The sequence below is a fragment of the Oryx dammah genome, unplaced genomic scaffold, assembly GCF_014754425.2.
Source record: "Oryx dammah isolate SB20612 unplaced genomic scaffold, SCBI_Odam_1.1 HiC_scaffold_23, whole genome shotgun sequence".
Classification (NCBI taxonomy): Eukaryota; Metazoa; Chordata; class Mammalia; order Artiodactyla; family Bovidae; genus Oryx; species Oryx dammah.
Window position 1 is genome coordinate 115,814,244 of NW_024070207.1, and position 27,556 is coordinate 115,841,799.

At 40.3% G+C, this 27,556-nt stretch overlaps 1 protein-coding gene and 1 pseudogene across 1 annotated transcript in view; one reads left to right on the forward strand and one right to left on the reverse strand.

Annotated features, from left to right (window-relative positions):
• CDKL5 (cyclin dependent kinase like 5) overlaps positions 1–27,343 on the reverse strand; it is a 169,088-nt gene extending 141,745 nt beyond the window's left edge. The window contains exon 1 of the mRNA XM_040266544.1: positions 27,253–27,343. The gene's annotated coding sequence lies outside the window, so the exon portion shown is untranslated. The remainder of the gene's footprint in view (positions 1–27,252) is intronic.
• Positions 14,099–14,847, forward strand: LOC120882534 (annotated as a pseudogene).
• Positions 27,344–27,556: the final 213 nt, after the last annotated feature.

Sequence of the window (27,556 nt, forward strand, 5' to 3'; positions counted from 1 at the left end):
CACGTTACAGCCCAGTAGAGGGCATGTATGTATACGACTAGCGTGAAGGGGTGGGGGGAATGCTGTAAAAGGGACACTGATGAAGCGGTATCGATGTGTAGAAGAGAGAAAAGCATATTTCCAGAAGCTTGGGGCTAGGGTTAAGACAATAAAGCACCAAGGGCAGAAAGAGGAAGGTGGCCAGAGGCAGAATGTTAAAGACAACAAACATACTGCAGAGGCCAAAGACTGGAAATGGGAGAGGAAAGACTGGGAGTACGGAACAGAGAAGGGGAGAAGGCTGGAAGGCGATCCTGACGATCAAATGCTATAAAGAAGTAAGGTGTAAAAAAAAAGTAGTAAGGTGTAATAGTGAAAGTCATGTCCGACTCTTTGCGACCCCGTGGACTGTGCAGTCCATGGAATTCTCCAGGCCAGAATACTAGAGTGGGTGGCCTTTCCCTTCTCCAGGGGATCTTCCCAACCCAGGGATTGAACCCAGGTCTCCCACGTTGCAGCTGGATTCTTTACCAGCTGAGCCTCAAGGGAAGCCCATAAAGTAGTAAATACATACCCAAAAGCCTTAATTGTTGTTACCATTCACAGCCCAGTTCAGGTTCTATCTACTCTCAAACCGCTCAGATTCCTCCAGACTCCAGTTAATTTTGCCTCTCCATAAATCCCCCCTATGCTATTAGGACACACATGCACAGACAAGAACCACATATTATTGTTTTTTAATTGGAGTACAGTTGATTTACAATGTTGTGTTAGTTTCTGGTGTACAACAAAGTGATGCAGTTATACATATATATAATAGCTTGCATTTGCTAATCCCAAACTGCCACTCCATCCCTCCCCCCCACCTCCCCCTTAGCAACCACAAGTCTGTTCTTTATGTCTGTGAGTCTGTTTCATAAATAGGTTCGTTGGTGTCATATTGTTGATTCCACATATGCATGGTATCATATAGCATTGTCTTTATCTGAGTTACTTAGTATCATAGTCTTTAGGTCCATCCATGTTGCTGCACATGGCATTCTTCCATTTTGTGGCTGAGTCATATTCCATTGTATAGAAACACCACATCTTCTTTATCCACTAGTCTGCTGATGGACCTTTAGATTGTTTCCATCTCTTGGCTACTGTAAATAGTACTGCTATGAACATAGGGGTGCCTATATCTTTTTTAATTATAGCTTTGTCCAGATATATGCCCAGAAGTGGGAATGCAGAATCATGATAATTCTATTTTTAGTTTTTTAAGGAACCTCCATATTTTCCACGGTAGCTGTACCAACTTAGGTTCTCACCAGTAGTGTAGGAGGGCTCCCATTTCTCCACACCCTCTCCAGCAAGAACCATGTATTATCAAACTCAGTACCTTTGTAGACATAACATAGTATCTCAGACGTATAGAATATAATGCACTCAACTGAGTATAACAATACTAAAATATTTTCTGGACTTTATAGATAATAATGGCTTATTTTCTTATGGCACACCAATGAAAACCACACTTCAGGCAGATTAGGTTGTATCATCCGTTTATTTATTTATTTTTTGTATCATCTGTTTAAATGGCCAGAACTTCTCTTTGATTCAATTTTTTAGGCACCAACTATGGATTATACGTGGTCTACAAAAGCTCCTTGGAGGAGGAACTCATAGAAGAGGAGAACAGATAGGTAAACTAATTACATGTGAGAAATGCAAAAAGATATGTGTAAGGTGTTTCACACACCCAGATGAAGCAGAAACTACCTACATCTATGGAAAGGGGGAAACTTCTTGGGGAAGATGCTTCACGGTGATTTTATTTGAACTGAGTGATTTTCTCTAGGCACTCTAACTCAATTACCTCTGTAACATTTAAAAAAAAAAAGCATAGTATTCATGGAGAACGGGCTTTTTGAAATGTTTTACAAAAGTCCATTTGCATGTGCACTCAAGCCCTATTGGCCTCCATCATGTTGCTTAACAGACCTAACAGTTACCAACTCCTCTTTACCTATAAAACTGATCAGCTCATGCCAACAGAACAAATATTTCTGGCTAATGGATAACTGTTGAGTTCAACTTCACACTTCTGCTCCCTTAAATTGAGATACATGCCTGGCATCCAGAAGTCACCTGCATTTCTTCCTCCAAACTATTTGGTTTTCAACTAAATAGCATGTAAGTCAATTAAAAGAAAGTTATTGTTCTGTGAAAATTAGGTTGTATGCTATGGCAAGATTCAATAAAAATGATGAGTCACTTTTCAATAAAAATGATGACAGATGTGTCTGTCAAATATTAAAAGGAGGAAAAATCTGAAAATCTACAATTCAGCACTAAATGCTTTCACTCTGCTTCAAAAAATTTCTGCACTAAATGGTCTAAATTACTGCTCCACTTTCGAGAAATCAAAACTGGACCACTGCACAGACAGATGGACTTGTACAAGAGAGGTGACACTAAAATTCAGTCATACTCAAAAAAAAAAAAACAACCTTGTCCTTCAGGTTATTGATAAGGAAACATGCTTTACAGCAAAATATTTCTGTTGTATGTATATTCTTATTACTCAGGACTTCGATCATTTTTTAAATTTAACTTTCCAATTATTGACTTCAATGAATTAAATAAGGGAGTTCCCATCAAAAACATCTTGCCAACACTATTAAAGTCTCTGCACAATGGCCACCTCTTTCAGGTAACCCTAAGAATATTAACTGCCTCTTCAAAATAGCCTCAGCTGGGGCTACACTGCTTATTGGTTTGACCTCAAATCATTTTTAAAAAGCAGATTCACTATGGATAATGAAAATTCTATTAATATTTCTTTTGATCTTGATGCTCAAAGAGTGATCTCAGTAAATCACTGCGCAGATAGATTTTACAAAGATAACATGTGAGAGAAATGGTAGTTGTCCAAAAGGATCTGTGAAAATTCAAGACAAACAATTTAAGAAAAAATAGCATTTCTACCTTGACAGAGGAGAAATAAGTAAGAAATAAGTCAATGTATTTGAAAACAAACTAAAGAGGAAAAATATGAAACAAATGAACAAAAATCCAGTTATCACAAATACTAGCATGCATGCTAATTCACTTCAGTGGTGTCTGACTCTTTGCGACCCTACAGACTATAGCCCCCAGATTCCTCTGTCCATGGGATTTTCCAGGCAAGAATACTGGAATGGGTTGCCATTTTCTCCTCCAGGGAATCTTTCCGACCCAGGGATTGAACCCAAGTGTCTTGGGTCTCCTGCATTGGCAGGGAGACTCTTTACCACTGAGCCACCTGCGAAGCCCATCACAAATGGCTAGACTGGTTCTGAAAAGGAGAATGATATTTGCAACTTGATTTTAACATTATTGATACACCAACTACATAATCACCCAATGCCATGATTTATTATGCATAAAGGTGTCATTCATGAAACCAGAAAGTACATATCATAATCTTTGTTCTTAAAGTAGTATTAAATTAATGAAACAAAGATGCCATTAGACTGAGATGGCTCTAATGCCTTGGTCGCTTCTGTAGGCAAACCAAAACCAAAACCTCAAGTTCATGAAATCAAAACCTAAGGACAACCAATCACAAACAGCCAACTAGGCTTTAAGCCATAGGCAACAAATAATTTCCTTTCTTTGCCACCACACTTTCTCTGAATAAAACTTTTCCCTGTCTCCTGTCAGCCAAGCACTCCAAATCACTTCCTCTTTGGCACTGTCCAGTTCAAATCAACCCCACTCCAGTACTCTTGCTTGGACAATCCCATGGATGGAGGAGCCTGGTAGGCTGCAGTCCATGGGGTCCTGAAGAGTCGGACACAACTGAGCAACTTCACTTTCACTTTTCACTTTCATGCACTGGAGAAGGAAATGGCAACCCACTCCAGTGTTCTTGCCTGGAGAATCTCAGGGACAGGGAGCCTGGTGGGCTGCCATCTATGGGGCTGCACAGAGTCGGACACGACTGAAGCAACTTAGCAGCAGCAGCAGCAGTTCAAATCAATCTTTTCTCTCAAAAATTTTAATATGCCTCAGTTTATGTTTTAACAGCATCTTACAATTAAATTGTGAAAACTCAGATTAATACGTGACAATTTTGTGCCCAGAAATTAAGGTAGTTAATTTAATTAAGTTCAGTAAACTTACTGGTTTCATTAAGAGTTAAACATTTCAAGATCCTAGTTAATACATCAAGACAACAGGCAAGATGAAATGATTCAGATGCATGATTACCAAATGAACTACACAAGTCACAGTGGCTATAAATGTGCAAAGCAAAGAGTGCTCCTTTCAGAGTGGGGAGGCTGGGTTTCACACAAGAAAGAGGATTTGAACTAGGTCAGGAAAAATGGGTAGGGTTACAGCTGAGTGGGCAAAAAGGGGGGCATATTCCAGCAAAATTGAGCTAAAAACACTTCAGTGTTATTATACACAATGATGATAGTATTACTGCATTGTTTGCAAAGTGCTTTTGTGTTTACCACTTTACTGACTGGGTATTAATTAATTCACATCCCTGAGAATCATACACTTGAAACGAGATAGAAAAAGGTATCCAGTCAAAACTCCTCATTCTAAAGGAGAAGAAACCTGGGTACAGTTAGATTCCATAGGTTTTTTTTTTTTAATGCAAAGTTAAGAAACTTGGATTTCAACCTGTAATCACAGGGAACTTGTTTGGTGTAATAAGTTTTGTTATACACTTTTTCTTAACAGAGACTTAACAATGAAAAAAACTACTTGAATTAGAATATTGGCAAACACAATTCATGGAAAATGGAACATTCATCATCCATTTATTCATTCCACAAATGTTTCCTGAATAAGTACTTTATGCCAGTCACTATACCAGATGGTAGCAATTCAGTAGAAAACAAAACAGACCAGGCCCTGCTCTCATGGAGCTTGAAATCAGAGAGAGAAGCAAAAAATTCCATCAGAACAAAATATTTCAAATAAAAGCTGGTGGCACACTGGGTTTTCAAATGTGATAAAATAATAACAACAGTTAAAACAAATAGTGCTTTTGTGCTAAGCCCTGATCTAGCAGCTTTATTTACATTAATTTGTTTCATCCTCCCAAGAATGCTTTTGGGTCCTTTACTACCAGAAACTTCATATTACCAGTAAGTAAACTAAGAGAGGTTAGTCTCATAAGCAGTAAATGGAAGACCTGGGTCAAATCCAGGCAGTCAAGCTCCAGAATCCCCACACTTAGCCAGTATGCTATGTCCTTAAGAGATAAGCCACAGGGCTTAAAACCGTGCTTTGGGAGAACTTCCATACATTGGAGCGATGCTAAATATTTTTATATACATCATCACATTTAATCCTAATACATTTAAAAGCAAGAAATCAGTTCCAGGGTCATTAGCACCTTGTCCCTGATCACAAAGCTAGGAAATATTAAGGCCAGAACCAAACCAAGGTTTTTTTCCCAACTCCCAAAGGCATATTTTTACCTTTGACATTATTTTACAAGACAAAAGTTGTCTTCAAGCCTTACTGAATGCATTCTAAGTAGAATAATGAAGTGAGAAAACCCAAAATGTGATGAACAGGGCTATCTATTCATAAAATTTATATAAAGAAATGAATTTAGTAAGCTTAAGGCTAAATGGTGGAGAAGGAAATGACAACCCACTGCAGTAATCTTTCCTGGGAAATCCCACGGACAGAGGAGCCTGGTGGGCTACAGTTCAAGGGGTTGCAAAATAGTCGGACACTCTGGATTTTCTTCATTAATTATTTTAATTGTAGAAGTTGTATCTCCTTATTTTAACTAGAAAATGATGCTCAGTTAACATGAAGAAAATATTAATAAGCTCTCAACCCCTCTCTATTCCTGACTCTCTGATAAAACTAATGTTAAAAGCAAGAAACAAACAAACAAACAACAAATGGACCTAGAGGGATGGGACTGGAGGGGTGTGGGAAGGAAGCTCAACAGGGAGGGGATGGCCCAGATGGTAAAGAATTGCTTGCAATGCAGGAGACCCGGTTCAATCCCTGGGTTGGGAAGATTCCCCTGTAGAAGGGAATGGCACCCACTCCAGTATTCTTGCCTGGAGAATTCTACGGACAGAGGAGCCTGGTGGGCTACAGTCCATGGGGTCACAAAGAGTTGGACACGATTGAGCGACTAACATTTTCTTTTTCTTTTTTTTCACTTATATGTATACTTACGGCTGAAACCAACCATGTTGTATGGCAGAAATCAACACAACACTGTAAAGCAATTGTCCTTCAGGTAAAAATAAATTTTAAAAATTAAATTTTTTTTTACAAAAACCAAATGGAGTATTCCACGTGCAGAGTGAAGGAGATGCAAAGCCCGTGTGTTAACACTACTTTCTGCAATAAGGCCTTGTATGTCCCACCACAAATCCTTTCCTGGGTGTTACCATTTTCACTAAGAACCCTTATTTCACTATCCAAGCCAACCAGCTAAAGAAAGCTAAATACGGAACAAACTCTTGAGATGTTAATCACTTAATCCATTAAAGTTTGTATATTTGCTAGTTCATATATTAAAAGTAATATATGAACTCAAATCTCCAGAGACTAACTATAATTGCTAATTCTTCCCTCTTGACTAGAGATTATATGAAAAACCTGACTATTAACAGCAGAGTTATCCTTAGAGTGCAACAAATTGGGCCATTTACCCTAGCCCCAAACTTGGGAAGCCCCTTGCAGCTGTTGTATGAACTAGAAAGGTGGTCTTGCAAAGAATCAGCACCAGGGCAAAAAAATTAAATTGGCAAATGCAATCGGCATCAGCACAAAATCTCCTCTCAAAGCCTTTTTTCATTATGACTAAAACAGTGTCATATTTGTCTTCCAACTTCCAATGTCTTGTGTACCAACCACTGAATTTTAAAGCTTTAACAGCATAAAATATAACAGGGGAAAAGTAAAACAGTAAGAAGCAGAGATGCAAGTTAGGACTGTGCTTAACATATCATTTAATAAAAGATGATTCATTCATTCAACAAATATTTATTCAGCACCTACTGAGACTGGAAATACAATTGTTAGCATTCTTCTACATCCCAACATATCCTTATTTTTACCCCAGCCAGAAGCAGGGCAGATCACCCTTCAGGGCCCCCATCTATAAAATGAAGCTAATAACTACTCTCATAGAAATGTAATGGATTAAATGTGGCACACCAACCTTTAAAGTGTTCTGTGTTCAAACAAAATAATACAGCTTAAAGGTTGAAAGGTTTTCAGAACAGCATGATTTAAAAAAAAAAAGCCTGAAAAGGTAAAGATATATATAATAGGCTAATGTTTATCCCTGGACAGGAAGGTGCCTTAAGCATCTCTATATCCCTCAAGGTATCTGGCATACTGCCCTTCCTTTAACAAGGGTTCAGTAACTACACATGATTTTTTTTTCTTTCCTTCTCTCTCAGGTATGTTGTAGTAAAGTTATTTTAATAATCTGGCAAAGGAGAAAGAATGCACGAAAGGAACTAATACCCACTGCTGCCTATTACATACCAAGTACTGTGTTGGGCATCTCATATGTGTTATTTCATTTAATTTTCACAGCTACTTTGTTAGGTATTAATAACCACAAAACCAGGGGTGGATTTTCATTTTCCAAGAATCATATCAGAATAAATTCAAACAAATAAAAAAAAAGAGCAATGGACCTTATATTTCGCAGCATTTGCTCATTTCATGTTAAAGGGAAAGAATCAAGTGAACCCTCTAAGAGACTTAAAAGAAAAAAACACTTTATGAACACACACAAAAAAAGAACAGGAAAGAAAATGTATATAGAAAAATACAAATATCAAAATAATAAATTTTGTAAGTATTTAATCTTACAAATAACTTTTTAAAATCCAACAAAAACCAACACCAGGGACCAGAATGGACAAAATAAAACAACTGGCAACCTTTCCTTTAGGTGAGTCAGCAGTGTTCCCTCTACACCCTTCACAAGCATGGCACACTCCCATGAGTGTCACCTATATATTACCCCCAGTGATCCTCAAGGAGGGACATAAGACTAGTGTCCTAAGAAAAGGATCAAAAATGTACACAAGGATTCACTTTAAAAGACACTCGGAAATTCCCTGGAGTCCAGTGGTTAGGACTCTGGGCTTTCACTGCCAAGGGCATGGGTTAGATCCCTGATTGGGGAACTAAGGTCTCTCAAGCCTCAGGGCATGGCCAAAAAATAAAATTTAAATTAAAAAAAAATTTAAGACATTGTTTGCCAGTATGTCTACAATAGAGAAAAAAGAGAAACCACATGAGGTATAGGGCACTATAGTTCTGCTTTAAAATGGCTGATCAGACACACGTTTGCCTTCCCTCCCACACTAAAACCCCCTGAAATAGGCAAAAGAAATATAAAAAATAAACTGAGAGCAACCCTGAGAATATAGGAGGTGCTCCCAGGAGATAGATCAGTGAGGAATTCTAAGGAGCTATGAAGCAGGCCAAGACTGGGACTAAGAAAATAAACGGTAGACAGATTCCTTACCGCTGAACCACCTGGGAAGCAAATAGTAAACCACGTAACTGAAGAGCTGTGAAACATGTGCCCACTTCCCGCCCTCTTTCAGCAGGATTGATGCCAGCACTTACACAGTCCTGGCTCTCCGAAATGATAGTTCAGACAAGGAATATTCCAGAGGAATATTGAGGCCAGAGAAGTAGGGGAAGGTATCAATTGACTGTAGCTTCCACGAGGAATAGAGAGCCCCAGTAGCCAGAGAGCTAGCAACCCACATACTCTACGGTGGATGCTGTCTTCCACACAAAGGAGATGGCAGAAGCAAAGACATCACGTTTGAAACAGAATTTTATGGAGAAGTCTACATGCTGGAGAGCACCGTGTTTGAGGCAAACACGGAAAGGATGCCAGCTAGAGAGGTAGGCAGACAGAAACCATACCAAAGAAAGCCTGATAAGCCAGATAAAGAAATCATATTTTCTCCAAACTTTCTCCTTCCATCAGCAACAGAGCACCACTGCAGGCTTTTCAAGCAGATGAGTTTTATGGTCAAAATCACATTTTAATGTCATACTAGCAACTGTAGATATTAATAATATATCTGAGTTGGATAAGACTCAACTATCCACCTTAGGAGCCTGCATGGATGGAGGAACCATTAACAGAGATTTTTTTTTTTCCTTAAGGAGGAAGAGCAAGTTTCAGGAAAGTATGCTGTACTTCATATTAGTGCCTATAGAAGAGTCAAGTGTAGATTTCCAGCAGGTTATTGAGTCTGAAAGCTTGTAGTGAAAAATCAGGAAAGAATTTAGAATTATACATGCATGTAAGTAGAACTGAAACTCTGTGTATGATTGAGAGAGTGACCTAGGACAACACTGGACCAAGAAATTAAGCCCAGGTAACAGCAGTGTGTAAGGAGAAAGTAGATCAAGACAAAGTTACAGAGGATGGAAAGAAACGTAAGAGAAGGATATGGAGAACAAGGATGTAAAGGAAACACGCTGCTTCCAGGAGCTAGTGACTAATAGTGTCAGGTGCAACAGAAATGTCAAGTAAAATGAGGACTGAATGAATCCATCAGATGCAACAAACAAGAGCCCACAGATGATCACAGTAAAAACTTTAATAATGTGAGAGTGGGAAGTTAAGAGATCAAAAGCTGAAGTGTGAGAAGTGGATGAGGGATGGATAAACGATAATATAGACCACCCAGATGTTTAGCTGGGAAGGGGAAAAGAGGTTAGTTAGCTAAGAAAAGAGTGGACAAGTGGTTCAGGGAAGGTTTTCTAGGATAAGAACCTTAAGAATAAGATAATGGGCAAAAAAAAAAAAAAATCAAAAGGGAGACTCTAAGGATATAGCAAGGTTACTGAACCTCAGCACCACTGACATCTTGGACCAGGTCATCATTTGCTGCCGGGCGCTGTGTACTGTGAAGTGTTTAGCATCATCCCTGGCCTCTACTCACCAGATGCCAGTAACACACAGGCTACCACTCCAGTTGTGACAATCAAAAATGTTTCCAGTCACTGTCCCCTGGGGGCAAAATCTGGACCAACTCTAGTTGTGAGCCACTGGGAAACAGGATGGGGAGGAAGAATGATGAAAAAAGACTGCCAAAGCAGCAGCACTGAAGTTGAAGGCGCCAGCCAAGGAACTGGCTTCAAACAGCAGCAGAAGCACCTCCTCCTCAGAGACAGGGGGAAGGGCAGCTCTGGAGAGAAAGGGGCTGATAAATCTGCAGATGGTGCCAGAAACTGGAGAAAATCAGCCAGAAGGCCCTCAGTATTCTCAACTGAGTGGAGATAAGGCTGTGTGCTGAGTATGCGTGGTGATGATTTAGTGGCAGGCTTGAGAACAGCGGTTAAAGTTTGTAAAAATTAACAGGGACCAGTCCTGGCAGGTCACCCCAGAGAAAACTAATACTCTGTTCTCTCCCTGAGAAGGTTAAAACGCATTTCCCCACAGAAATCACCCACCTGCTGATTATAATACCAAAGAGTTCCCAAGTTTATACAAATTTCAATGCATCATGGAAAGACTAGACTCCTGAGGGTATCTGGGAAACTAACCCATTTTTTTTTTAATTAACATAGTTCCTATCAGATAACAGGAATTGTGTTCAACATAAATGACATCTAAATGAACTTTCCGTAAATTATCTGTTCAAGTTAGAGGATGCCTGTGGTGGTTGCAACTACTTCCTGGTTCTTAAAAGGATGAACTACTTTCTGACCTATAGCCAGGAACAGTTGAATAGAAAGGAGTGTCTGCAAAGACAAGAGCTTGTTAAATGAGCTTCTTCACAGGGCAACAGGACAAATACCTGCTCACTTCTACCCTCTAAACCAAGGACTGCAAACTCAATGAATATGATACCAGGAAACTGGAGATAACTCAATTCTGTGCATGAGAAAAAAGCTGGAAATGAAGCACCAACATAAAGCTATGAGATATCAAATGAAGGGCTGCCTTGGATAAATAAAAGAAAAGCTACACACAGCAACCCAGAGCTGGGTGTAAGAGTGAGCAAAGCAAAATTGAAAACCCAAGTCTTTCCTCTACCACAGATATGAAGTCCAAATTGACATCATTCTCCAGATGTCAGAAACCAATAATCTGAGAAGAGATCAAAAACTCTCCAGGAGCAGTGACCCCAAGAGTCACATCAAGACAAACACAAAACTATCCAAAGGAGCATCCCACAATGCCCAAATTGTCAAATGTTGTGAACCACACAAATAAATAAGCAAAACTTGGAGGGGAAACAAATGGGAGATTTCATTCCTCAAGAACTACAGCTCAGAAAATAATCGAAAGGAAACAAACATAACTATATTTTTAAATGTTCAAAGAAAAGACAAGAAAAAGTCCTGATGAAAATTAAGCAGATTTGAAATAAAACACAGAAACTTTTACATTTAAAAATACAGTCAAATGTTTTCAGTGAAAATTCTCAGTAAATGTATCAACCAATAGACTGGACACAGCTAAACAGAAATTAGTAAATTGTAAGGTTTTAGAAAAGGCAGAGGAACCAGAGATCAAATTGCCAACATCCGCTGGATCATGGAAAAAGCAAGAGAGTTCCAGAAAAACATCTATTTCTGCTTTATTGACTATGTCAAAGCCTTTGACTGTATGGATCACAAGAAACTGTGGAAAATTCTGAAAGAGATGGAAATACCAGACCACCTGACCTGCCTCTTGAGAAACCTATATGCAGGTCAGGAAGCAACAGTTAGAACTGGACGTGGAACAACAGACTGGTTCCAAATAGGAAAAGGAGTACATCAAGGCTGTATATTGTCACCCTGCTTAGTTAACTTCTATGCAGAGTACATCATGAGAAACGCTGGGCTGGAAGAAGCACAAGCTGGAATCAAGACTGCCAGGAGAAATATCAATAACCTCAGATATGCAGATGACACCACCCTTATGGCAGAAAGTGAAAAGGAAGTAAAAAGCCTCTTGATGAAAGTGAAAGAGGAGAGTGAAAAAGTTGGCTTAAAGTTCAACATTCAGAAAACGAAGATCATGGAATCCGGTCTCATCACTTCATGGGAAATAGATGGGGAATTGGGGGGCTCCAAAATCACTGCAGATGGTGACTGCAGCCATGAAATTAAAAGATGCTTACTCCTTGGAAGAAAAGTTACGACCAACCTAGATAGCATGTTGAAAAGCAGAGATATTACTTTGCAACAAAGGTCCACCTAGTCGAGGCTATGGTTTTTCCAGTGGTCATGTATGGATGTGAGAGCTGGACTGTGAAGAAAGCTGAGCACTGAAGAATTGATGCTTTTGAACTGTGGTGTTGGAGAAGACTCTTGAGAGTCCCTTGGACTGCAAGGAGATCCAACCAGTCCATTCTGAAGGAGATCAACCCTGGGATTTCTTTGGAGGGAATGATGCTGAAGCGGAAACTCCAGTACTTTGGCCACCTCATGCGAAGAGGTGACTCATTGGAAAAGACTCTGATGCTGGGAGGGATTGGGGGCAGGAGGAGAAGGGGATGACAGAGGATGAGATGACTGGATGGCATCACTGACTGGATGGACGCGAGTCTGAGTGAACTCTGGGAGTTGGTGATGGACAGGAAGGCCTGGCGTGCTGCAATTCACGGGGTCGCAAAGAGTCGGACACGACTGAGCGACTGAACTGAACTGAAACTTCTGTCTTCCACCCTGGAATAGGAAAGCTGGAAGAACATAGCTGCCTGCCCTCACAATAAAAGAGAGCTGCACTAATTTCAAAGTCATGACTTTCTTGAAACCCGTCACAAAACAACCAACTGGCTCAAAATCTTCGGAGAGAGAGAAAGAGCCTGCAAGGAGAGAGGAGACAACCTTGTGCTCACTTGGGGTCAACTCCAGGTGGCCACTGACGAGGAATTCAGCCAGAACAAACAGCAAAGTGACAAAAAAGCCTGATGAGGCTTGCTGAAGGAACAGTGTGAAACCAATGGAGGCCACTGAAATTGCGCTGACCCCAGCCTTCTGCAAGGTCTTCCCCCACCAACCCCTCCCCACAAAGAGCCCTTGGTGATGTGCCCACCGTGATGCAGACTTGGGGGAAGGGAAATGCAGCAGCACCTCAGGAACAACATGTCCACCCAGATCCTGCCCTCGCACCTCCACTGGGGAAGAAAAACCTTCACTTGTGCAAGTAAGCTCCCTACATACGAATCTTCAAGTTTCCTTCCTTCAAAGACGTGAACTTCCTTCAAAGATGGTGTTCCATCACCATCAGGCACGAGTGAAAGCCGCAGCTGTCCTCGGTCTCCTGTTGCTGGCGATCCCTCAGCTCTGCCGTCTCCCACCTACTCTCCCTCCTCCAGGCAGGAACTCCTTCCATGTGCACTCGATGCCAGCCTCTGTATCCCAGCTGCTTCACTGTACTACTGTGCTCTTCAAGATACTCTCCTGAAAGATTTTAAATATTTTCTTTACTTTTTGTGCTTGCTTGTTTTTTTGTGGGTGTGAAAAGTATTATAAATCTATTACAGTATGGTACTATGAAGCCGATTGTGTTAGCTGGGTACCTAGGCTAACTCTGTTGGACTTATGAACAAATTGGACTTACGAACATGCTCCCAGAATGTATGCAGGGGATTTTTGTCAGTGCTTCTGTCCTTAAAGCACTGGTTAAAACTTGCTGCAACTGAGGGAAGGGGTGGACACCCTGGGAGAAGGGCAGGACTATACACTGAGCCCACGCAATAGCTAGGGGAAGGGCACGTGCTTGGGACAGTGCTGCAAGCCCAAGCCAGAGGTTTAACCAGAACAAAAGGCCACATCCCACCACCACTCCCCACCTCTAAGCTAACCTACTTCCAATAACAGCAGAATACTACCAGCAGAGAGACCAGAGAAGATCAAGAGCAGGTAAGGAGACCCAAGTCACAGTTCTGAAGTAAGATATGACACTCAATAAAATAAACCAACCCCTACCCTAATCACAAACTAAGAATTTGAAGCCTGAAGTACAATAACAACCAAACTTAAAACAAGTTCAACTCCAAACTAGATTAACTCAAATTCCTGAACCAAAGGCCTCACACAAGGAAAGATGTGCCCGTTTACAGACATAAAAATTGTGCACTTCAGCTCTTTTCCAGCTAGAAAAATGGAGGGTTCAGAAGAGAAGCGAAAAAAAGGTTCCTGCTGGGCCAAAACTCTTAAGAAAAAGCGAAAAAATTTCGCAGAGCTTAAGCACAAGCGCCTGAGAAAGAAGTATGCCCAGAGGATGCTTTGAAAGGCAAGGAGGAAGCTTATTTATGAAAAAGCTGAGCACCATCACAAGGAATACAAGCAGATGTACAGAACTGAGATTCGAATGGCTAGGATGACAAGAAAAGTCATCAACTTCTACACACCCGTGGAATCCAACTGGCATTTGTTATCAGGATCAGAGGTATCAATGGTGTGAGCCCAAAGGTCCGGAAGGTGTGGCAGCTTCTTTGCCTCCATCAGATCTTCAGTGGCACCTGTGTGAAGCTCAACATGGCTTCAATTAACATGCTGAGGACTGTGGAACCATATGTTGCATAGGAGGGGCACCCAAACCTGAAGTAAATGAATTGATCAACAAGCATGGTTATGACAAAACTCAACAAAAATTAAATCGCCCTGACAGATAACGCATTGACTGCTCAATCTCATGGTAAATATGGCATCATCTGCATGGAGGATCTGATCCACGAGATCCCATACTGTTGAAAATCATTTCAAAGAAGCAAACAACTTTCCATGGCCCTTCAAATCATCTTCTCCATGAGGTGGAATGAAGAAAAAGATCAACCATTTTGTAGAATGTAGAGATGCTGGCAACAGGGAAGGCCAGATCAATAGGCTATTATTAGAAGGATGAACTAAAGTATCTACCATGAGTATTTTTGTAATCTGGTCAGTTATTAAACAGTGATTGCTTTCAAACTGAAAAAAAAAAAATTGCAGCTCAGTCTCCACTGTTCTACAAAATAAGTCAGGCTTACAATTAAAAAAAAAAAAATCACAAGGCATAAGAAAAAGCAGAGGAAAAACAACACTCAGAAAAGACAAAGAACATGTCAGAACTCACAACGAGGCACAGAATCTGATGTTGGAAATACCCAGAATCAAAGTTAAGATACTATGAGTAACATGTTTAGAGCTCTAACCCAAAAGGTGAACACACAAAATTGGATTGGTAACTCAGCAGATAAATGGAAACTATAAGAAAGAACAAAAGGAAAGTGCTAAAAATTAAAAATACAGTTGAGAGAAATAAAAAATGCCTTCAACGGGCTCATTAGTAAACTTAACTGAGCCAGGGAAAGAATGAGTGAAGCTGAAGATAAGTCAGTAGAAACTACCCCAACCAAAAACATTGAGAAAAAAGAAAGTGAAGAACAGAACAAACAGGACTTTCAAGAAGTGTGCAACATAGGTTCTAATATAATTGGAATCAGAAAAAGAAGAAAGAACGGGACAAAAGAAATACTTGAAGAAACAATGGCTGAAAATATTCCAAAGTTAATATAAGACATGGGACACAAATCCCTAACACAATTCTCTTGCCAGGAGAAGTATCAAAAACCTAGATATACAGATGATACCACTTTAATGGCAGAAAGTGAAGAGGAACTAAAGAGCCTATTGATGAAGGTGAAAGAAGAGAGTGAAAATGCTGGCTTACAACTCAATATTCACAAAACTAACATCATGGCATCCAGTCCCAATACTTCATGGCAAACAGATGGGGAAAAAGTGGAAACACTGTCAGATTTTATTTTCTTGGGCTCCAAAATCACTGCAGACAATCAATGCAGTGATGAAATTAAAAGACACTTGCTCCTTGGAAGGAAAGCCTTGACAAACCTACACAACATATTAAAAAGCAGAGACATTACTTTGCCAACAAAGGTCCGTCCAGTCAAAGCTATGGTTTTTCAAGTGGTCATGTACGGATGCGAGAGGTGACAGTAAAGACTGAGCACTGAAGAATGGATGCTTTCCAACTGTGGTTCTGGAGAAGACTCTTGAGAATCCTTTGGACAGCAAGGAGATCCAACCAGTCCATTCTAAAGGAAATCAACTCTGAATATTCACTGGAAGGACTGATGCTGAAGCTCCAATACTTTGGCCACCTGATGCAAAGAGCTGACTCATTGGAAAAGACCTGATGCTGGGAAAGATTGAAGGCAAGAGAAGAAGTGGGTAACAGAGGATGAGATGGCTGGATGGCATCACTGACTCGATGGAGATGAGTCTGAGTCAACTCTGGGAGACAGTGAAGGAAGGGAAGCCTGGTGTGCTTCCATGGGGAGCAGTCCATGGGGTCACAAAGAGTCGGACATGACTTGGTGAAGGAACAACAAAAAACAAAAACAACATAAATCCTAGATGATCAGAGAATAGTAAGATAAAAACAAACAAAAAAATTATTGTCACCACCGAGTACCAATACCACTGAGGCTGAAATCCATTAGCTCTGCCACCAGTAAGCACCTTTGTCAACAAGACCACCAGGTCAGCAATTCAACTACACATGATGACTACCTCACAACGCTCACCTTTACACACAAGTCTCACTCTGTATAAATGACTGGTCAAGCCCAGGTTACAAGCTTGTACCCTAGCTGTAAAAGAGACTGGAGATGAGTTTTATTGAGAATGTGGGGCCTATAATATGAAAAATTATCAAAATGTAGAGAGGATATTTAAAAGTCTACTGTGTGTGTGTTAGTCACTCAGTCATGTCCGACTCTGCAACCCCACGGACCTACAGTCTACAGCCTGTAGACTGCCAGGTTCCTCCATCCATGGAAATCTCCAGGCAAGAATACTGGAGTGGGTAGCCATTCCCTTCTCCAAGGGATCTTCCGAACCCAGAGATCAAACCTGAGTCTCCTACATTGCAGGCAGATTCTTTACCATCTGAGCTACGGCATGCTAAAAAGAAAATAAATTAATAATTTTTTAAAAAAACTTCCCACCTAACTAACCAACTATTATTGTATGGTAGATCCTTCAGTGAAGTCATTGTATCCTAGAGAGCCTTTCTATAAGACAAATATTTTATTTCAATGTGGTACCACATTTAAAACCAGCGTTCCAATCTGAGGAACCTAAGCAGTAATGGGGGAGTGGGGTGAACCTACATAATAAAATAAGCAAACATCTTCACTGAATGTTGGTTTTGCTTAATGTTAAGTAAGGTACAATACAGATATATACAAACATACATTGCACACACACAGGTTTATTTTGGAACAGAACTCAGCACTTCTATGAATTCATACAACAAATCATGAAAAAATTTAAAGAAATGTCATTCTTACAGTTGTCAACTCATGCTCCCCCTTCATTTACTGTAAATGATGACAGAAGTTTGACGAGTCCCACAGAGGGAGCCATTAGCACTTAGTTACACACCAACACAGACCCAATTATAACAGTTCTGTTCCAGACGAGTGACTAGACTACAGGACAAGCACATCTATAGGGTGAGCAGAGAGGAAGATCCACTAGACAGGTACCTGACAGAGAAACCAACTGAACGAGGAAGAAAGCACTGACGGGAGGAGATGGGGGGCAGAAAAAGAAACAAATTTCATAAGAGCAATATTTACTGAGCACTTCCTCTGTGCTAGGCAATGCACTAGATGCTGAGGCGACAACAGGCAACACTCTATGCCTCCAGGGAGCCTACATGTACAAAACCGATACCATCTGCTTATCCATTTTACCAAAGGCCCAGCCCTATTTAAACTCCAGCTTTAGTATTCCCTATGTATACTCTCAGGCGAAAGTAAAAATGAACAGAAATAAGGCCACAAAGAAAGAAAACTAAGATCCTGGGATGTAGCTGGGGTCAAAGCTTCAAAGCAAGGCATGCAATATATAAATCCATGTCATTTCTTGCTATTCACCCAGCTTTATCTGCTTTTCTCAGATCGATGTCTTTGAATACATGGTCTACCAGAAAATCCCTTCCCTCCACATGGCATTCTGGGCCTCCTCTAAGACTCTTCACAAATACACAGAAGTCATTACCTTTCTCAGTTCCCTTAAGTCTGCATTAAACACATCTCTTCTGGCCTAGAGTAACAGCACCCTGTGTTTCCCCATCTAAATGGGCAAAACTCCATAAAACTTAAAACTCCATAAAAGGAGGGGCTCTGTTCTTAAAACTCCATAAAAGGGCACAACACCACAGCCTGGCTTTGTACGTCCAGCACTTACCATGATGCTGATACCCTTTCAGTTGCCTACACAGTGATACCAAGATACCCAAATCATCACGGTATCGTAAAGGCAGCCAAAGAAAGACATGTATGGCCTTCCTTTACCAGCTGTGCATAGAGGGACAAACTGGAAAGCACAACTCCAAATCAAGGGCAGTCACTGTGGATGGCAAAGAAACCACCAGCACAGAAACATCAAACTCTAAAATGAGGCAACTCTTTAAAAATAAATGTCCTGGGCTGGATAGGAAATGAAAATAGTTATGACACAAAACCACTGTAAACTCTTCAGGTTACCAGCATGGGGGGAAAAAAATCAACAAGGAAAGAATACAGAGCAGGTATAAAATAATCCAGAAAGGCCAAAGCGAGCTACGTTAGAGACTGCATCACAATGTAGATTTCAAAGGAAATATCTGAAGAAGGAGATGCTGTGGTTATTCTTTGCATCCATGAAGGGGAAGTGCACAATGGCATTGTATACTGTCACAAACTAACCTCTCCACACCAAGGAAGCCCTGGAGGAATGCTTGTTCAGTCATCAAGGCAAGGAAAACTTAGCATAGTCGAAGATTTCCAAAAATGAGCTGAGCATGTAGGGATACATATTGTAGAAGGAGAAAGAAACAAATCAGGATATATAAAATAAAATCTGTGGAGCACTTTTATACATATAAGCTCACTTGAAAATAAGAAGCTCAACAGAGACCAGTTAAATATCAAAGATGGCAAAGCCACAGAATGTGAACCAGATTTGAAAATGATATTCTTGCTAAAGATTAGTGCTTCTAAATATTATTAATAAAATTCTCTAAAAATACTGGAGGTGCTCGAATCAGATTTCCTTAAATATGAAATAGCCTAAGTGCTGAAAAATATTAAACTAGACATAAAATATTGTATTTGAGAAAAGAAAAGAACAAAGCAAATTTAATGTTGATATTTAGCAAAATGTTTCATTAAAATCTTCAGTAGATTAAAGATGTCTGGGGGGAAAAAACCAGCAAAGAGTCTTAAGTTTAAATATGGAAGAGAACTAAAACTGTTAGAAAAAAATTTTAACTCAGTTATAAATAGAAATGACATTCCTATATAAGGTCAACAGACTGGTGAAGGATAAAAGAAAAGGGGGAGCCTTTAGAAAACTGAAGGTAATTTCTATAAAAACAATGAAAAGAGTATCACAGATGACGATGGAAGAAAGCAGCTGCAAAATTTTTAAAGAGATGAGGAAAGAATATTTTACCTTGTAGCAATTATGACCTTTTTGGTAAATCATCATGGTTCCATTGAGCTAAAACTCTTGTGTTTTGTGGCATTTCCTGTCACATCCCTACTTAAAACCTTCAATAGCTTCCCAGGAGGCTTAGGACAAGTTCAAAAACCCAGCAGATGGCCTACTAAGCCTTTTCAAAACCGGGCCCCTGTCTACTTCTGCGTCATCACCTGCTTCTCCACTTTCCAGCCTTTCTGGATTTCTTTCAGTTCTTTAAAAGGTTCAGTTTTTCAAAAGCCTCTAGCTCTCACCTTGCCTGAGGGCATTTGTACTTTCTGCCAGGAAAACTTAGTTTCTCAACTAAACCATGCCCTTCTCATCCTTCAGGTCCCACTTAATGTCACCTCTTCACCATGGCCTTCCTACCTGCTCCCCACATGGCAGATCCCCTACCCTGCTGGTGCCTGGTACTTCTCCTCTGCCTCCATTTCAAGCCCATAGATTCTTTGAGGACCCACTTCCCTTTGATGCATCACTCTATCACAGTTTGGTACACAGTAGATACTCATTAAGTATTTGCTAAATGAAGGGCAGATTCTCAGGATGAAGACAGGTCACCTTAGAAAGAAATAATAAATTATGAAACACCAATTAGCACAAAATTAGCTTTTGTTCTACCTCACCTATTGAAATTATTAACAATTAAAATAAAACTTTTTCTTTTCCTTTGCAATGCTAATCTCAAATTTTAATGGTAATATTACCAGTAAAAATTGTTGCTGTTGTTCAGTTGCTAAGTCATGTCTGACCCTTTGTGACCCCATGAACAGCATGCCAGGTTTCCCTGTCTTTCACTATCTCCTGGAGTTTGCTCAAACTCATGTGCATTGAGTCGGTGATACCATCCAACCATCTCATCCTCTGTGGCCCCCTTCTCTTCCTGCCTTCAATCTTTTCCAAACATCCCACTGTGTGTGCATGCTCAGTTGCTCAGTCGTGTCCAATTCTTTTGCGACCCCATAGACTGTAGCCCTGCAGGCACCTCTGTCCATGGGATTTCCTAGGCAAGAATACTAGAGTAGGTTGCCATTTCCTTCTCCAGGGAATCTTCCCAACCCAGGGATCAAACCCACATCTCCTGCATTGCAGGCAGGTTCTTTACTACTGAGCCATCCGGGAAGCCCTAAAACATTCCACTAGTGACTGACAAAACCAGGGTAGGGTATGTGGATAAATTTGAGGATATGTCATACCTGAACCAGCTTTAGTAATCTCCCAAAGATTCTATTCATCAGAAAACTATCGTTTCTACTACTCTTGGCCAATATCAGCATAATGGGGCAAATCCAAGTCAGTAAGTTTTCTTCAACTGGTACTTATCACCTTTTTTAACTTGCTTTATCTTCCTCCCATGAGAGTGTGTGTGTGTGTGTACTTAATCTGATTATTACAATATGATTTTACAAGCTGCCAAGAACCTAATCTTTAGGCATAGTACTAAATCTAAAACTGCAACTTATCTAAAATAATTTAAAGCAGTCTTAAACAAAAAAACAATAATGTATTCATCCATGTTTGTTAACTAACTTCCAGAAACCAAAGTTGTTGCTTTCAAAATCACTACTTTCCTCTAAATCAAATAGGTCAGAAAGCACTTCATTTGTTAATATTTGATATTAGGCCTTTCTCTTAGTAAAGAATGCAAAGTAACAACAGAATACCACAATCATAGCAATTAAACAGGTTTTTTTTAAGTAAAATTATTTCAAGCCAGTTATGACTGAATTTACAGTAAACTATTATTATCAGAGTAGTGCTGTGTCCTTTCTGTTATTAAAATCCAAACACAACCCATCACACAAAGAGGTATTGATTTACCTGCCTGGCACTTGTAAGGATCACTTTCCATAGAGAAATGTTCATCTAAAAGCAATGAAAGTTTGTTTCCAAAACACTTTACCTACAACCAAAGCATTGCATCTCCCAATCATGTGTACCTAAAAAATAACATTCCTAAGCTATCCTATCAGCAGTGTCCATCTACACGTGCAAAACAGGGAGCAAAGAGAGCACCTGGGAACCAAAGGGGTAGAATTCCACCCTTCCAGTACAACTCGTTCCCAAGGGAGCTTTAATTCTTGTGGCTACCCTTGAGGGTAACTTTAAAAAACAACAACAACAAAAAAAAAACCACTGCAGGCAGGAAAAAGCAGCTACAGTATTAGCTGCTTTTAGCTTGCAGGTTAAACTATTTCTAAATCCCTCAACAAGCCAGTCTGAAGTAATGCAAAAAGTAGACAATGCGTTTGCATACCTGAATTTAATGAAGCCTGCTCTCCAGCATGCACTGTAGGCATGGATCTCTCAAAGGGGATTAGAGTTCAAACAATAAAATGCACAAGGTTATTGGCTTAAAATCAAGCAAACCAATTATTTTGTCCTTGGTCTTAAATCCTAAAGGAACTTTTTCTTGCCCAACAAAAATTATTTTATTTTGACCTTGATTTCTTATCCCTGTTTTCCAATATATCACTAAGAGCACTGTATTTTATTTACTGGTTTAAAAAAGATCAAAACAGAAGCAAATCAAAACCACAAAGACAAGGTAATGGATGGCACTTGCAGTACTACCTTTTATATTCTTCTATGTATTATGTTTAGGCAAAATTTTAAATATACAAAAAGTACTAAGCAATTGTAATACATGTAAGAAGATATATTTTAAAGACATATCTTTTAAAATCAGCATGATTTAGTTTATCGGTGCCTGATGATAAAAAGACCTAGGTGGAAGCAAGTAAATAAGGTTAAAAAAAATGCACGTTGGTGGGCGAGATCTTTTTGGGGTAATGGAAATGTTCCAAAATTGGATTGCAGTGATGGTTATACAACTCCATAAATCTAAAAAAAAAATCATTGAACGGTACTCTTAAACTCTTAAAACATGAATTTTATGGTATGTAAAGTATACCTTGATAAACTATTTAAAATGCATATTCAAAACCCGTACTTGCTAAAGAAATCCACAATGTTTCTGTGTAGGTTCCATCTTGGTAGAACAACTGTCCTTCCTGCTTTGGCTGAGGTGATTTCCAGCCCTGAGGTTCTACAATATTCTTAGGTCCTTTCTAACTTTAATAACCAGCAAAAGTGATTCTCATCAATTACAGAATAAGATGTTAAGTAAGTCCCTTTCCTCCCTAACATTGACTTGTGAGGGTTCCTTTGAGCTAAGCAACTGTAGCTTTCTTAAGGATGGGTCTTGCTTAAACACACATACACACACACACACAAAATCATGAGGCTTTAACTAACAGAAAATTCTACTTTCAAGTAGAAAAATTTTTTTCAGACTCCAACTCCTACATTCTGTTAAGCAACATCAACAACATATCTCTGTAGACTTCACCTCCAAATTTTGTTTCACTGACATCATTACAATTACAGAAGAGACACCGATTTGCAGATTGTAATGGCTGCCATTTTACTTCAAAAGTGTATCTATAGCTGATTCTTGCTGATGTCTGACAGGAAACAACAAAATTCTGTTCAGCAATTATCCTTCAATAAAAAATAAAGTGGCAAAAAAATAGTGTATCTAAACCACAAAACTGAATTCACAGAATAACTTCGCAGCCTTTATTACTGTAGCAAATTTAATCAAAGTCAGTCAAAAGTTAAAATGGAACATGAATTATGTACAACCTTCATTTATGAGAAACAGAATGAGCAACCCTCTGAGAAAAGTCTGAACTTGCAGTCGTCCTAATCCATCAGTACTGATGGACCTGAGTCCAGCCTGCCATGGGACTGAAGGTCAGAAAGCCTTGCCAGTGTAGCCCAGGAGCTCCAGGAAGCATATCTATACCTTGAGTAACCGACCCAGGAGCAGGAGGAGCTGGAAACACGTTCGGGAAATCGGGACTCCTCAAGAGAAGAGGAAAGCAGTGGTTTGAAGAGCACACCTTCAAGCCAGGCCGGTCTCAATGGAAGCTTTGCTGACTAGCTGGGTAATCTGGGTAAAATATTTTCTCTCCCTCAGCCCATTTGGTCAAGTGTACCACAGGATAAGAAAAATATCTACTTCATAGGAATGTTATGAGAACACACATACACACCTATTACTATATCCATGCAAAAAAAGTATTTGCCATAGTACCTAGTATTCAGTAAGGCTCAATAAATAGAATATTAGAATTTAATTATTATAGAGAAGACTGCTGAACAGAGAAACCACACCCCAAATTTGATCCTAATTAGAACTATCTCAGACACAAATGTTTCTAAGAGCTTAATTCAAAATGCTGACAATCAATTCCAAAGACCTGAAATGGGCTAAGTCCTTTAACCTAATGCATAAAAATAATTTTCTGTTAATTCCCAAATCAGAATTCTCTAAATGTTATCAGACTCTTCAGGTGGAAGGTCTTCACTCACAGCTTTCATTTCCCACTGACAGAATTGTACCCAAGTTCATTTATTAAGAAGTAATTGTACAAAGGCGAATGAGAAATGAGGCCACATCTTTGAATAATCCACTCTTCCAAGCACTGTTCTATAGAAAGGAAACATTCTAGAAACGATCAAGAATTTAAATCCCAACACTAAAGTGATGCATCTCCAACAAAATAGTTCTAATGTTGAGTTTAAGACTGAAAGTAAATTGGAAAACCCTCCCAAACAGAAAAATATAATCTTTTAATTACATTATTTTCTCAAGTTGAAATATGTGACCCAACTGCTTCCATCATCAGATTTTAAAGAATCTTTGAGGTTCTGTCTCCATCAAGAAATTCAATGTTGCCAAAAATTAAAACTTTAGAATCTAAATTTCTGAATTTCAAGTTCTGAGTAAACACTCTTTTCTATTTAAAAGTGACTTAATCCTTCAAATTCTGCTATTCTTGTACTAAAATTAACAGTTACCTAAAGGATTCCCCTCACATTTGGAATTTAAGTATGTGGATTCATTTGTTCTTAAATGCCTTCTGCTATTATCTGACATCAATCTATTACATGATAAAGTCATATTGCCACACTAACAGCCAAAAATGAAGTACTGATACTTTGTTAACATACTTGCTAATATCCACTAGAAATAAAGGAGATAACCACCAAAGTTATCAAGCTAAAAAGGTGAATTTTTAACAGACACACTGAAGAAGGCTTCTTTTCTCTGCTCACCTCCTTACAAATTCCTACAGCCATATTCTCAGATACAATGGAATTTTCTATCACAAAGTAAATTGAAACATAAATCATAATGAAAGGTTAAATTTCTACAACAGAAGCCACTGTCATTTCCAACAATGCAACTATTGTTGAAAGAGTTTCTCGCAGATTCTTAGACACAGTGATGAAGCGAGGCTGCGGCGGGGGGGCCTGTGGGGGGAAGGCATACTTGAAGGGATTTCTCCACCTCTGTATTTCAGTTTACAATGTAACAATACCGCACCTTCAAAGTAGAAATACCAAGTAAAATCTGGTTCTCATTAAATGCAGCATATCTGGAACAGAATACATCTGATTCGCAATCAGTCAACCTTCTATTACTCATCTGTGCGAGATGGCCCTGCAATTTCCCTCAATGGGAGCCTTTTCTTTTAAAACCCCAGGGAATACTGTGGATGCCACACTGATTTAAATGACTCCTAGAAAATTACAATGAAAATAATGGCACGTTTAGCGCAGGGAACTTGCATAAGTAAAAAACCTCAGATAAAGGGGTAAAAAATCCCTACCACAAGCCCCTCAATCAGGGAAAAATTTTAAGTTTGGGGAGGAAAAAAAAGGAATCCTCTCTGGAGAAAGAAGGCTTATGTCTAATTTTTTTTTTAATATACCAAATTAAAAAAAAAAAAAAACTAGGCTCAGAAAACTTCCCAAATAAGCAAAATCAGAATACTGAAGTGCTTTCTATATATATATACATATACATCAAATAAATCCTTGCATTGATTAGGTTAGAAGGCCAGACAACTCAAAGGGGTTTGACACTTTCTCCAACTGAAAACTCTCCAATCCCTCTGAAATGGTAGATTATTTAACACTCATGATTATTAACTTTATTCAGCATCCCTCTTCTGGAGCTCTATTATTTCCAAACCAAATTTTTTTCTCCTAATTAGGTTTCCTTGTACTTGTGAAATGCTCAGCATACACTGTGCTGGAAGCTTTAGTTCTACAGCTTCTCTCTTCTGGCTCTTTCCCCCCCATCCCCCGCCCCCGACCCTCCTGAAAAAAAAAAAGGTTTCCTTCCCAAATGTTCTCTTCTCTGCATTTGTCAACAGAAACACCCACTGGCGGTGTCAAACTGGTAATACTGCTGCAGGCTTCCTTACTCCCGATCCAGAGTCAACGGCCAAAAATGCTCAAACCTAAAATAGTACTTTTATTACAGAAATGTAAAGGATTGCTAAGGTACTCAACTATCATGTTCTCAAAAAGAGGCACACCTTTTTAAAAAAATTATTCTTAATGGATCCTAACTGGATTGTTAAATATTAAGATTATACGACCCCCCCTTCAACACTAAATATACAGCGACAAGTAAACATAGGTTCTTCACATTTTATGACACTTAAAGAAATTAAAAACAAATTTACATCTAAATGTCATTCACCTGTAATTTCGAATAGCCTCAGTAAAGATGCTTTTTTTGGTAACCCTACAGCAAGAGGAACAACCTGGAAATATTCCAGCAGATGTTACCTAAAAGGATAATTCTATTCTATACATATTGATATTTATGTCTGCTGTTTCTGTCAAATGCCCCTGGACAAATTAATCTGTGTAATCCTTTACATTAACTACATGAACCATTACATCCAAACAAACCTAATTCAGATGCATGGAAAGAAATTATTTCGTGTCTGCGATACTTTCTAAAATCAGCTTAAATTTCAATCAACAGAACACTGATCTGCAACTATTTAAATATCACAGCATCCGTCTAATCTCACTGTGGAGATACTAAGGTCAGGTTTTTCTTTTTCAGGCATCTGTGCTTTAACACTCAAGTGAAGCGAAAAACAAAACCCTCAAGGAAGATCTGCCTTTACACTGAAAATGTTCAGGTTATTTTTTCCCCCAACGTGGGCACAGAACGTGTCAATGCGAGCAGAACCTGTTCGTTCTGGGAAATGGTTCCAAACCCCAGGATTTAAATTTCTGTGAGGGTCCAAAGGGTACGAAGGTCTAGGAAGGGGCCAGTTTCTGCTTCTCCCCACTATGCTAGTCTTGAACTTCGTAACAACGCCTGAAACTTGTTCGGGGGAAGGTAGAGGAGCCGCGGGGCAGGCGGAGGGTCGCTCGCCCACCCTCGCAGGCAGCCAAGGTCAGCAGGGCCGGGGCCAAGCTCGCAGTCCCCGGCGGGTCCCGAACTCCCACGGAACTCGAGAGGGGGGCTCTGGCGCTCAGGCTCCTCCTCAGCGCCGGCGGGAAGGGGCTTCCCTAGCCGCAAGCCCGGGGGAGCGCGTGCAGCGGGGGCGACGGGGCGGGGATGCCGCAGACCGGCCGCTGAGAGCAGCCCCGCGAGGCGGCCTCGACCCGCCGCCCCTCCTCATACCCCCCAGTCTCCCTACACCCCAAAATACAGCCCTAGCCCCTCGCTGGGGAAGCCCTTCCAGCGGCGCAATGGGGCGCTGAGGAGGAACCACTCTAGACTGGGGTGCCCTCGCCGCGTCGCCCGGTTCTGAGCGGACCCGCGCCACCGCCCCTTCTCACGTCTGCCTGGGGGGACCGGGTGGGTCTCCTCTCTCAGGAGAAGCTGGGTGGGCACGGGGCCGATGTGAGGACAAGGAGGCTTGGCGAGCGGGTGACAACGAGACTACTCACCCCGCCGAGTTCCCCACCTCCAGCCGGGGACCCCACAGCTCCTGAGGCCGCCGTCACCGCTTTACCTTCCCCAGCGGCAGCGACAACTAATCGAAACCCTCGACCCCGCCCTCTCGCTCAGGCAACGCGCAGCCTAATTTGCTAACTGCCCCGCCCCAACCGTCCAATTAGGACCAATGGAGAAGCGCCTCAGACTCTGACAGGTCCCTCCTCCGTCCCGCCCACTTCTGATTGGAACCAATAAGGAGAGAGCGCTCGTCCTCGGGCTCGGGCTCGTGCGCCCCGCCTGCGCGGCTCGTGCTCT